The following is a 13,254-nucleotide window of genomic DNA, read 5'->3' on the forward strand; positions in this document are numbered from 1 at the left end:
CCCGGGGTGACTTTGATAGGTTTTTCAAATGCCCGTCAAATTAATATTTAAACATTTTTGAGAATTTTGAGTATGTAAGCATTAAGGGAAAGCTTATTATCGAACATATATGCAAAAATGTGACTGTTACATTGGATGTATCAAAAATAGTGGCCAAATCAAATTTCTATCAATGTCACCCCGGGCTATCAAAGTCACCCCAGTTTACGGTATTTGAAAAAAAATTGTTTAGCTGAATTTACTTCTGTTCTCAATAATATTTTAAGGTTTTTTTTATTTAGAAAATGTTGTGAAGTAATCTGCGTGACTTATGTAACGGCGTTAATTTATCTTTAAATTAAGGCCGTTGCAAATATTTATCAAAGTCAGCCTGAAAAATCAGAGGGCAAATAAAAATGTTTTCAAAAAACTACAAAACTTTAATGAAAATTAAAGTTTAATCAACTGAAACCAGTAAAAATGCATTTTCCTGCGTTTATAATTATATTTAGTATGTTTAACCTCCTTTGAAAACACTTTAAATTTTCATAAAATACTAATGTACAGTCTCACAAAAGTTTTTTTTTCGCGAAAAAAATATTCCGTCAATACATAGATATTTTGAAAACTAATGGTTGGAAAGCAACTGGACGAGTGTAAAATGCATTTAAAAAAAAACACTTTCTCCTTCCAAATGTTGAAGCCTAGGCATGTAATTTCAATTATTTTTTTCTTTTTTGCCTTCCCCTCGACTTTGGTCAGAGCCGAGGGACATAAACTTCAAAAAATATTTGCAACGGCCTATGTGTGACTAATAAAAAATTGTTGAGAGCTAGACTTTCAACAATTCAACGAAAAACATGTTAGAAAATGTTTTAAGCACCCGTTAAGTTGAATTGCAGTTTTTTTTTTCAAAAAAATGTAAAATTTGGCAAAAAAACACTTTAGCAAAAAAACATTAATTCATCGAAAAATCACTAAAAATCTTTTTTTTTTATAAACCAGAACATGCTCAAAATGATTTAAAACGCAGAGGAATGCATTTTTAATTGAGTTCAGCATTGCACTCATATTTTTATGGATATTTTGAAGTTTTTTGCAAAAATATATTTACCCTTGGTTTTTATAGCAAATTTTTAATAATGAGGGGAGGGGAGGATTGTTGAAAAAAGCGTTATAAAATATTTGCAGCAACCTTACTGTTCCGATTTCAACATTTAGTCAGCCTTAATCCTGAAAGCCTGATTTCCAAAAATGTTTGATGAATATTTACTAGTTTCACTCACATTGAAACTTGTGAAACTGTGTCCTAAAATAGGAACCAAAACATTGAATAAAAAGTTTAAAGGTTTTTTTTATCAACAAAAAATGAAAAAGATTAGCATAAAAAAAAATTAAATTAAATCTTAATTTTGAAAAGTATAAAATCATTAAACAAGTGATCAACGGGCCATTTTACATGATTATTCAAAATGGGTCCGCGGGCCACAAAAAATCACCTCGCGGGCCATACTTTGGTCACCCCTACTATAAAGTCACTCGAAAAATGAATGTGGATGTGTGCACCAAAAAATTATCACTCAATTATTTCGGAACTGGTGTTTTGCCTTCCTCACGTTACTGAGGAAAGGCTATAAAATCACTCGAAAAATGCACTTCTAAATTAGACCTCCAAGACCCACCTTCATGTATACTTATCGACTCAGAATCAAATTCTGAGCAAATGTCTGTGTGTGTGGTGGGATGTTGATCAAAAAATTGTCACTCGATTAGCTCGACATTGGCTAAACCAATTTTGTCCGTCTTGGCCTCATTCGATCCGTCTTGGTGTTCCATAAGTTGCTATTAAAAATTATGCAGTTTAGTTAAGTACTTCAAAAGTTATGCTAAATAAAACGATTTTAACAAAAGTCCGGAAGATTGTAAAAAAGGTGGTTATTGTAAGAAAAACCGTCATGTTATACATTTTCAAAAAGGTATTTAAAAGAGCTTTTCAACGCGTTCAAAACATTGAAGATCTGACCATCCTATCAAAAGCTATAAGCACTTAAGTGTTATTTACGCACTTTTTGAGGCCGGATCTCAGATATTTTGATGAAAACGTTGTTCGGATCTCTCATGCGACCTATCGTAGGATGGGTATTCAAATACAAACGCATCCAAAACATTGAAGATCTGACAACCCTATCAGAAGTTATAAGCACTTAAGTGTTATTTACGCACTTTTTTCATTTTGGATAGCACCCTTTAAATGTGAGGAAGGCGCCAACCACCTAGAATGGATTAAGTATCGTTTTTTTTTTTTTGTAAGAAAGATATTTAAGAGACCTTTCTAACGAGTCCAACAAATTAAAGATCTGACAACCCTATCAAAAGTTATATGCACTTGAGTGTTATTTATAAACTTTTTGAAGGCTGGATCTCAGATATTTTGATGAAAATGTTGTCCGGATCTGTCTTACGACCCATGGATTGGATGGATAATAAAAAGATCTTTCCAATGTGTGCAAAAGATTGAAGATTTGACAACCCTATCAAAAATTATGAGCACTTAAGTGATAATTTAACAGATGTTAAGGGGGATTGAGCAATTCTTACTGAATGTTTTCACCATGTGAATGGGAGGAAGGCAGCAACCACCTAAAGGTGGATTAAGTAATTTTTTTGGTACATTCAAATCGAATTTGTAGCATTTTATAAATATTTTTCTCACAAAGTATTCTTGAACCCGCAAAGAGTTGAATTTTAAATGATTTTTCCTTCAATTCAATTTTTCAAACATGTTCTAGTGTACACAGCAAAAAAACCCGATGGTAAAATCGCATGCAAAAGAAAAGTCAGTTAATATCACACACTGCATGTACACTTGTTTTCTACACACACACAAAGTTGTAACCGACGGGATTCAAACCCAGTACATCAGAGAGGACTGGCGCCTTAGTCTGCTCGGCTACCAGACAGGTAAAGGGTGGAAGGAATAAACGCCTATACACCCAGAACTGGGCATACGAGAGGATAAAGAGCACGATTCGGTAGTAAAATGGTACTGTGTGCGGACGGAGAGGATAAATCCCGAAATAACCGAGAGTACTTTACTCATGGTTCATCTTCAAAAAAAGTTCATCTAACAAAAAAAAAGTACCGGTACCGAGACTCGAACCCAAGACCTTCGGCATATTGAACCGTGCCTTTGCCGTATGGGCCACCATGGTTCGGTAACTAAGTGGCGGTCATTTGTCCATATAAGCCACTCAATAGGATGAACTGTTCCAATGAACGAATGAACACGCGTGAGGACTATACTCTCGCAAAATAGCACTTTCCTCACGTTTCTTTTCGTGAGGACTATCCCCTCGTTCTTTAACTTTGGGTATACCAGCTTGACATTGTGTTCAAGTAATCTCACATAACATATCACAACATAATGCAAAATTTATTTTTGATAAACAATGCCGAATAAGACCGTATTTGTCAGCAGGGTTGATTGATATGCACGGAGACGTGCTTGAATCATAGGAGACGGGTTTCAAGTCGTCACCAAGCACGCATGTTTTTCAGTGTCTATGGTGATGCACGTCACTTTTTTCTTTTCTCGTGCTTACTTTTCTGGTAAGCACGTCACTTGACAAGCACATAACTGCACGTGTGCTTATTTTCAAGTGGACTTTTTTAAAACTTAATAAATAAGAGGTTTGTAAAATTATATTTTTAACTGTGGGATAACATTAAAATGCTCTTTAATGTTTTAGATTGAAAATGAAACGAATTTATTTATGGAAAATTCGATGGCGAAACAAATCGACATTACAGTCTAGCCGGGAGTGTTATTTGCCGGTTCAGAGGCCTATTGTTGGCTGCGAAAATCCTGCCTTAAGTTGCCGGATGCAGTTTCCATCGCTGATTTCCGTGGATGGTTTCGTTTCTGGACTTCATGCCGGTTCCGGGTCTATGGTTGTTCAGCTGGCTTTGCTAGTTCCAACAGGTAGGCGTCTTGACTATTCGCCATCGCTCAAAGGCGGCCCCAGCACTAGCTTATGCGACTGACCCTACTTTGAAGGTAAGGCCTGAGGGTGGTCGACCGCTAGACTAGTCGACTAGTCCGACAAATCCGTGGCAAGGTGGATGCTCTGTGACTGGCCTCTTGATTCCAACGATGGCAAAGCGATAGTTATTTTTATAATCTGCGCTCTACAAATTTAACCGAAAATATGTTTCATGTTTTTGAAGTACTCGGGTTTTGGGAACCGTTTACTGATAAGGCCAACTTATCACACCAGTTTGAGCTTGGACCAACTCTAAACGAGTTAATTGATTAAAAAATGATGTGGCTGTGTTTAAAACTGTAATTTAAATATAAGCACGCGAAATCATAAGCACTGCGTGCTTAACATAAGCACGAGCACTGCTCAGCAATTTTTCATGTGCAGAGCCAAATCAAAGTACACTTAGAAAATTCGTATGTGTCTATTCATCAACCCTGTTTGTCAGTAACTTCAAACGAAACATCGTTTAAATTAATGATTTTCTCCTTTATTTTATTTTGACAGCTGACAATAGAGAAATACAATCAGTAGAATCAAACAACGATATCTGTCTAATGCAAATTATTATTCATTAGCTTTAACCGTAAAAAATGTTTTGTTTGCAAGGTTTTGTTGCGTTGTTTTGAACGGGTTTTATTTTTTTATTTCGGAAAATAATTGATAATATTGCTCCATTGGATTCAATTGATCATTTATCGAGATGTTCACATCTCGTCAAATGCCCAATTGTATCAGCGGAGCAATGATTTGATTGCAATGTTAAATCAAATAAAACATTTATTGCTTTTCATGATCACAACAAAATGTTGCACAATGACGGACAGCATTTGGTAAACACTCGGAAACGCTTTTGTTAAATACTTAGCTCCAGGGTGGGAACATAACGAGAACTGCCTACCCTTTCCGGCATTCCAACTCCGTACTTTTCCTGCTTCTGCTTCTGGTGGTTACGAAAGTGGTTTTCAAAAACTTATTGAGGCAACTTACCTAGCACTCCTGTTGAGAAACACGTGATTTGTCACCTAAGGACAAAATTTCCAGTTGTCAAACTGGAGATTTCTATCTATGTTTGTTTCAAAAGATAAATTCGATTGACTGAAAAGAAATACTCCGTTGAATTTGCTTTAAAAAATAAGTGTTTAAACTGAACTAAGTTTCGAGTTTATGTTTACGAAATATTAAAATTGATTCACCTTGTGAAAACAAACGAAATTTAGTTTGTGATTACGGCAGTTCTTCGTTTCAACGTAAAACAAATCTTCTTTTATATGTAACGATGTGTATCTTTTTACACCTAACGACTAGTGCTGTTGTTTCAAATATCTTGATTTTTTCTGCGTGTATTAATAAAGTATTGAATTTTATTAAAAGGACCGTTAGTATTGATGCTTTTAATGCTTTATTTTAAAAAAAAATGGCAATGATTTAAAACTTTATATAAAAAATGGCAATGAATCAAAACCAAAAGATATTCGTATCGATCAGTGTGTTACCATTTCCGGAAAACCCATATCTTTTCGCTATAACCCAAGTTCAAGCCCCCTCAAATGAAGTGTTAACATAATGATTCCAATTTGTGCGGCGGTCGAATCGGTGGATGATCTCACCGTCAGAACTCGTGTACGCAACAAATGTCGTCAAAGAGGGGGAGAAAAAAATCAAAATAACAGCTTTAAACCATTGGGAAAAACTCTTTTCGAGCGCCACTTTGATCAACAACAGACCCCATTCCAAATATATCTCCTCACACGTATTTTTTTTTTTGTCTCTCCTTTCTCCTGGTTCAAGTTTATCTTGGCAGAGTTGCGTGTTTTGCTAAATTAAGCCAAATTCCAGCCGCGTCTCTCGCGCCCAAGATAACCAATTTTTTAGCACTTTTCTGACCACTCGGTGTGTGTGAGTGTGTGAATTTCCAGCGATAGATATTTCTTTCTGCAACATATTTCCACATCCCCCAGAGCTTGTTCCTTAAACGCTTTTCGTATATATATATAGAAAAAGAGAGAAAGAGCGAGTGCTAAACATCGGAAAAACACACACACAAAAAGGAGGTGGAAAGTGGCGGGAAAAGTGGGAAAACACCATGCGACGGCGGCGGCGGCGGCGTTGGCTAAAAATAGTGTTCAAGAGTATTGGATGAAATCAAAATATTTCTACTTTTAGAACATCATCATCTGGTTGTTGAGGTGCGGAGGGTTGAGAAGAGGAGGAGGGTATGTTAGGAAGCACCAGCGTGTGCCACGATAGTGACGGACAACGGAACACCGGTAGACGTCGACCATGACAAGATCCGTGCTGCTGTGACATGATGCCACTATTTACACACGGCTTCTCAATGATTTAATGTTGGAGAAAAGCTTACATCAAACACAGTAAATTGGTTCCACTCGGATCGTTTTGAGCTCTTCGAAAAAAAAAATAAGTTTTGCATCACCTGCCTGCTGAAACCAGAATTAATGTTTGCTATCATACATTATTTTTCTTAATTTGGTTTCACAGCCATTTTGGATTTAAAATTTCAAAGTCATTTTTGAGTAGTTTTGGGGTGGACAGTGAAAAAGTGATTTGATTATCCGAAGTGAACTTTTTTAAACACCTTCTAGTCTGGACTAAGACTAGAGAACACTATTCTGGTGTAATGTTACTTTTACAGTCTAAATTGAGTTAAAATTACATCATAAAAGAGTTAATAATCATTCTTCCAAATTTACACATTTTTTACTGTGAACTGTGCCATCCCGACTTGAGCGACAGGGTTTTTTTTTAATATTTCTGCTTGCCAAACATCAACTTCATTTTTTTATTTATTCTTTATTCTGTGAAGTTTTAGATTCTTGATTGATTGATTTTCAGTGAAACATTTATTTTTCCGTTTGATTGTTATTTGCACACAATTATTACAGCATTCAAACTATTTTCTCGAAATAAAATTTTAAACGATTGACCAGTTCCCTACGCAATCGGTCCTTTTTTAATTATAATTTTTGTATTTTTTAATCCCGCTAAAACTTTTTTGGTGAGTTCGGTACACCCAAAGAAGCCATTTTGCATTATTAGTTTGTTCATATAAAATACAAATACAAAATACAAATTTGGCAGCTATCCATACAAAAATGATATGTGAAAATTCAAAAATCTGTATCTTTGGAAGGAATTTGATACACGGTGAAAAAAAATGAGTTTTTTTCATTTAACTTTTTGTAACTAAAACTTGATTTGCAAAAAATCACTATTTTTATTTTTTTCTTTATTTTCTAATATGTTTTAGAGGACATCAAATGCCAACTTTTCAGAAGTTTCCAGGTTGTGCAAAAAATCATTGACATAGGGGAAATCTACCCTTTCCAATCAAACACCTATCTTCGTCATATGGAGAGTTTGATGCTCGATTAAAGCTCCAAAAATACTATTTGGGCTATAAACTTACCAGCAACAGCACCGCCTCGAGTAAGCACGCAAATGTATGCCACTTACTGGCCAAAAAGATCACATTTAATGCACTTTTGATCATAATTTGTATTTTGCGAAACCACTTCTCATCATTTTGTTGGCACACACAGTGACACACACGAGAATCCCTCAAACGCTTAATGAATATCGCCAAAATTAACTTTTCACTTTCGCTTACTTTTTCACGGCGCTTAAGATATGAAATTGCTTCCAACTACCGGCAACATGTTCTTTTGATCATTAGTAAGGCACTCACTTGAAGAATAATCCCGAAAAATGTAATAAATTAGCAAGCGCCATCAAAAAAACAAACGCGCCAAGTCGTTTGACGTTTCAATTTTCACTTTGCATTCCAATCGAAGGCTGAAGAAAACCGAGCGAGAGACGAAGGCAAAAAAGAACAAAGGCTGGCCGTCAACACCACCAGCAGCACAGCCAGCGATGCCAGGGAACTTTCCCTATAAATGCCACTTTTCGTGAGTGTTCGTTTGAACTGTCAGCGCAAATGGCAACACTCGACAGAGTGTTGGAAGAAAAAAGAACTAAGCCGATATTAGAAAAATGGGCGTGGCCCAATGCATTCGCCTCGATTAGAATACCCTTGGGAATTTTTTTTTGTTAAATGCTTGGTAAAGAAATAGAATAACTTTTAGTGAAAGTGAAAATAAACAGAAATGTTCACAAAAACTTGCTCTACTCGTTGGTGTACTTGGTTTTAGTAAAATTCAAGGGAGACTCTAGATTATCCAGCATCATTCAAACACGACCGCTTATTAGGATTAAAATGGGTAGATTTCCCCTAACTCGGTTTTTTAAATCAATACTGATTTTTTTCAAAAACTCGAAATATTGGGCGCAAAAATTTTTTAACTTTATTTTTGGATGTTTTTCGATGCAATCAAAAAGTACTAGAGGGAAATTTTGATAAAGTGCACAATTTTCAAGTAATAGCCATTTTCAGGTAACTATTTTGAAAATAGTCGCAGTTATTCATTTTTTTTTTTTTTAATTGGTGACCATGTTTGCCCACCTTTGAAAAAAATATTTTTAAAACGGTGAGAAAATTCTCCATATTTTGCTTTTTTGAACTTTGTTGATACGACCCTTAGTTGCTGAGATATTGCCATGCAAGTGATTGAAAACAGGAAAATTGATGTTTTCTAAGTCTCACCCAAACAATCCACCATTTTCTAATGTCGATATCTCAGCAACTAATGGTCCGATTTACAATGTTAAAATATGAAACATTCGTAAAATTTTCTTTTCGAAAACAATATTTTCCAAAATTTAAAATCAAGACTAACTATTCCGGGACCGTGGTGTAAGGGTAAGCGTGGTTGCCTCTCACCCAGTCGGCTTGGGTTCGATCCCAGACGGTCCCGGTGGCATTTTTCGAGACGAGATTTGTCTGCCCACGCCTTCCGTCGGATGGGGAAGTAAATGTTGGCCCCGGTCTAACCTAAAGGGTTAGGTCGATAGCTCACAATCCAAAGGTCGTCAGTTTGAATACCGGGGTGGATGGAAGCTAAGGTGTAAAAAGAGGTTTGCAATTGCTTCAACAATCAAGCTTTCGGACACTTAGTTTCGAGTAGGAATCTCGCAATCGAGAACGCCAAGACAATGCTGTAAAGCGAATAATTTGATTTGATTTTGACTAACATTTCAAAAGGGCCAAAAATTCAATATTACGCCGTTGGCATTTGATGTCCTCTGAAACATACCAGAAAATAAAAAAAAAATGAAAATATTGTTTTGTTTGCAAATTAAGTTTTAGTGACAAAAAATTATAAATTTAAAATTTAAAATCACCAAATTTGTTTTTACCGTGTGTCATTCCTTTTCAGTGTAGTCTATATCCATACCTATAACTTTTCCGAAGACACCAAACTGATCAAAAAATTCCTTCCAACGATACAGATTTTTGAATTGGCCGAAATCACAGAGAATTGCTCGACTTTCAGAAAATAAAATAATTCAGTTATAATCATTATTAACCCTCTTAAGCCCACATTTTTTTTTTCGAACGTTTTTATTTTCCCCATGTTCAGAAGGTCATTTTGAGCAACTTTTGTTCTACAAAAAACTTTACTACTGTTGTTTATGTTTTTCATTGGTTGTTATCAATTTAATTTTTAAATATTTTCCAACTGTTAAGGTTTGTCTCAAGGTTTTTATTTTCAAAACATGTACTGTGATAGGCCACATAAGGTCCATGCACTATTTCTGGAAAAAAGTTTTTTCAACAGCGTTTAAAAAAGAGTTGCGTTGAAAATTTAAATTTTGAAGTCCGGGGTGGTTTTGATAGTAATAGTTTTTCTTAATGAAATCAATTTTAAAATGTTCAAATTATATTTTTAAGTCAAATGTACCATCGCTAAGGTTGCTGATATAGTTTTTGAGAAAAAATATGTTTTTATTTAGTTACCTAAGTTTACATACTTTTTGAAAAAAAAACCCGATTTAATCCCACCAGGGGTGAGATAGAGCCTTTCTTACTAAAGAATATAACTTCTTTCAATTCATAACATCGACTTTGTTTATTTATAACGTCAGCACAAAATGATGATGATGATACAAAAAATCTTATGATGAAAGCAAGGTATTATTAATGATGTGTTTTCCAAAAGAAATTGAAAACGCAATTTTCACCAAAAGAATATTTTTAATCGTACAAATTCTTAATCAAACAAGCGTTCATGACAAACGCAAACATGGCAAGCTTCCCATGCGCCAGTGACGACGCTCACCGTGGTTTAGGTTTTCTAGTTTTGGTACGAGCCCAAAAACCGAACAAAGCAAAACCGAGGAACAAGTTAACCGCGTGTGCCGCACAGTGCAGGGAAGCTTGCCATTCAGCATCTACGAAAGTGAGAGAGTCAGAGATAGCTATTTTTACAACCGCACCACTACACACTCAATCGCAATACCTTAGGTAGATAGCCATTGGCGTCGCGAGCATTGAAAACTTTGAAAACGATATAAAGCTTAGAAGCTTAGAAAGCTCCTATTGGAATCCAATGAACTCTGTTAAATAAACTTACGAAATCACGACAAAATGAAGCCTACTTAAAGGCGATTTTAGGAGCACACGGGAAACAAATTGTTTGTAGCCGGATGAATGTCCTATGTCACAAAAGTTTTTGCATAAACATTGGACAGTTATGCAAAAACGGACAGAGCAAAAGAAACCGAAAAGCTACGATATCTTACAGGTTGAAGGATACATCGGTAGAAAAGCTACTACAAACGAGTATAAGTCGAGCCAAAACATATATGCGCCAGTATTCGAAGCTCAACTTGGCAACTTGTCGACTTGGCGACGAAGCGTCGAAAATCGATGCAGTGTGATTTTTTGACGATTTTTCCGATGAAAATTCATGCTGTATCGTCTTATTTACGAAGATGAAAATGACGTCCAGCCATAAAGTAAAACATATTTTTTTCTTAAGTAAGAAAGGCAAAAAGTAAATCGTTCTAAAAATTGTTCGGGATTGCCGATCGATGTCAAATTTGTTTCAGGTTACCAGGTGGGCTTTTGACCATATTTTCATTTGAAAACTGGGTATTTTGTTGAAATGTCTGGCCACATCCGAAAACAGATGGATATTTCGAAATTTGAGCAGCAACTCGCCCAGGTTCAGCACACAAAATTTGGCAAAATTTTACCACACACGAACGTCACTCGATCTCCACGGAATTTATTTTCTCAAAATTCGAGGGAGGAGTCTTTATTAAATTATGTTTTAAAACACTCCTTTATCTATTATGAACGGTGAGGGTGTAGAGGGTTAACTTAACATAAACTCGACATTTTAAAGTTGATGTCAGAGAACGGTTCAGTTTCATCAAGGTATGATAGATCTCTAGAGATTTTTTTTTTTAATAATTCCTATAAACATATAAAAGACAACAGCTTATGGGACCTTTTCAACAAAAAAAAACTTTAGATTTGAGCTCCCCCGAACACGTTCTAATCGACAGAATTGAATTTTAGGGAATTCACTGCCAATAAATAAAATTGAAAATTTGAGCATAAATGCTATGAACTCATGTAGAACAGCCCTAATTTTTTCTCTTCCCCACCCAAAACTGGGCATCGGCATACAAAAGGATAAATCGCATGGTTCGGTAGTAAAATGGTACTGTGAACGGACGTAGAGTTCATCTTTAAAAAAAATGCCGATACCGAGACTCAAACGCAAGACCTTCGACATAGTGAACCGTGCCTTTGCCGTATCGGCTACCATGGTTCAGTTATTAAGTGGCTGTCATTTGTCCATATAAGCCACTCAATGGGATCAACTGTTTCAATAAACGAATTAACACGATTTGTTGTTGTTGTAAACGCGAGAGGTCTATACTCTCGCAAAATAGTACTTTTCTCTCGTTTCTCTACGGGAGGATTGAACCCTCGGTCTTTAACTTTGGGTGCACAGCATTCATGTTCTAAATTTACCATTTTATTTACTGGCAGGGAATCCACTGAAATTCAATCCTGTCGATTGGAGCATGTTCAGGGAGCCCACATTTATCATACCATAACGAAACTTGCGCGTTTATTGACATCAACATCAAAAATGTGGAGTTGAGTAATACACCCAAAATTCCGAGTCGAGAGAATCGTTCCCTCAAAATTTATTGAACGCTCAGAGCCAAAAGCCAATTGATACAATAAATCTCCAACAAGTGTCATGCATCGACATCTGACCACTCCATATCCACCAAGCTGTGGTGGCCGAGGTAGTAAAGTCCTTGGGCTAGTATGTCAAAGGTTTACGGTTCGATTCCCGTAGTCGACACTTTTGGTTTTTTGTTTTGACGGATGAATTTTTTTTTGCAAATGAACCTCGAGAGGATAATTCTTTCGCCCATCTCGAGCTGTGTTCTCTGTGTCCGTAAATGGTAGGGGAAGGTGGGGCAAGACGACCATATGGGGCAAGAGGAACAATCGCTCGTACGGCCGTAATTTTTACAATATTGATTATTTCCAGTATGAGGAATAGTTGCTAGCATTGCAATCAACTGATTCTACTAACACATAACTACCAAACCGACGTAAACGCCACGGGACATAAGATTTAATGAAGTTTTTTTCAAAACCTTTGTTTTCTTATAATATTTGGAAAGTACAAAATAAGGCTTAGGGTTCGTTTTAAGGCTCAATTTATCAAACTGCTATTTTTCCTAGATCAGTAGTGTCCCTACTAATGATTTCCACCTATTATAAAGTATGATTTAACTTTTGGTTATTTTTGTTGAGAGCTTTTAAAAAATCTTGTTCAGGTGGGGCAAGTGTACCATATGGATTTTTAGTATGGAAAAAATACGAATCGCTGCAACAACATATTTTATTGAAAAATAAATACATAACAGTATTTAAAAACTGATAAACAATTGTAAAAAAAAATTGTCCATGCAAAATACAGTGATATTATAAAAATTTCCTTTTTTTTTCATCAAAGCAATAATTTTTTTCGTGAAAACGATCTAATTTTTAGCAAAATATTATTATTTGATCTAAAAATGAAAGAAACATTTCAAATACATTCTAATCTGATGTATCCAAGTGATAACAGTTCAATTGTTAGCAAATTAACATGTTTTTTCATGCATTGTTCCTCTTGCCCCAACGGGTTGTTCGTCTTGCCCCACTAGTTGAGTAGAACGTACGGAAAATCAAAATTTTTAAAATCAATTTTTTACATTAAAAAACAGGATTTTTAAAATACTCATTCTATCAAAGTCTTAGTCAAGACCAAGAATAAGATGATTATTAAAGAAT

The sequence above is a fragment of the Culex pipiens genome, chromosome 1 (assembly GCF_016801865.2).
Source record: "Culex pipiens pallens isolate TS chromosome 1, TS_CPP_V2, whole genome shotgun sequence".
Taxonomy (NCBI): Eukaryota; Metazoa; Arthropoda; class Insecta; order Diptera; family Culicidae; genus Culex; species Culex pipiens.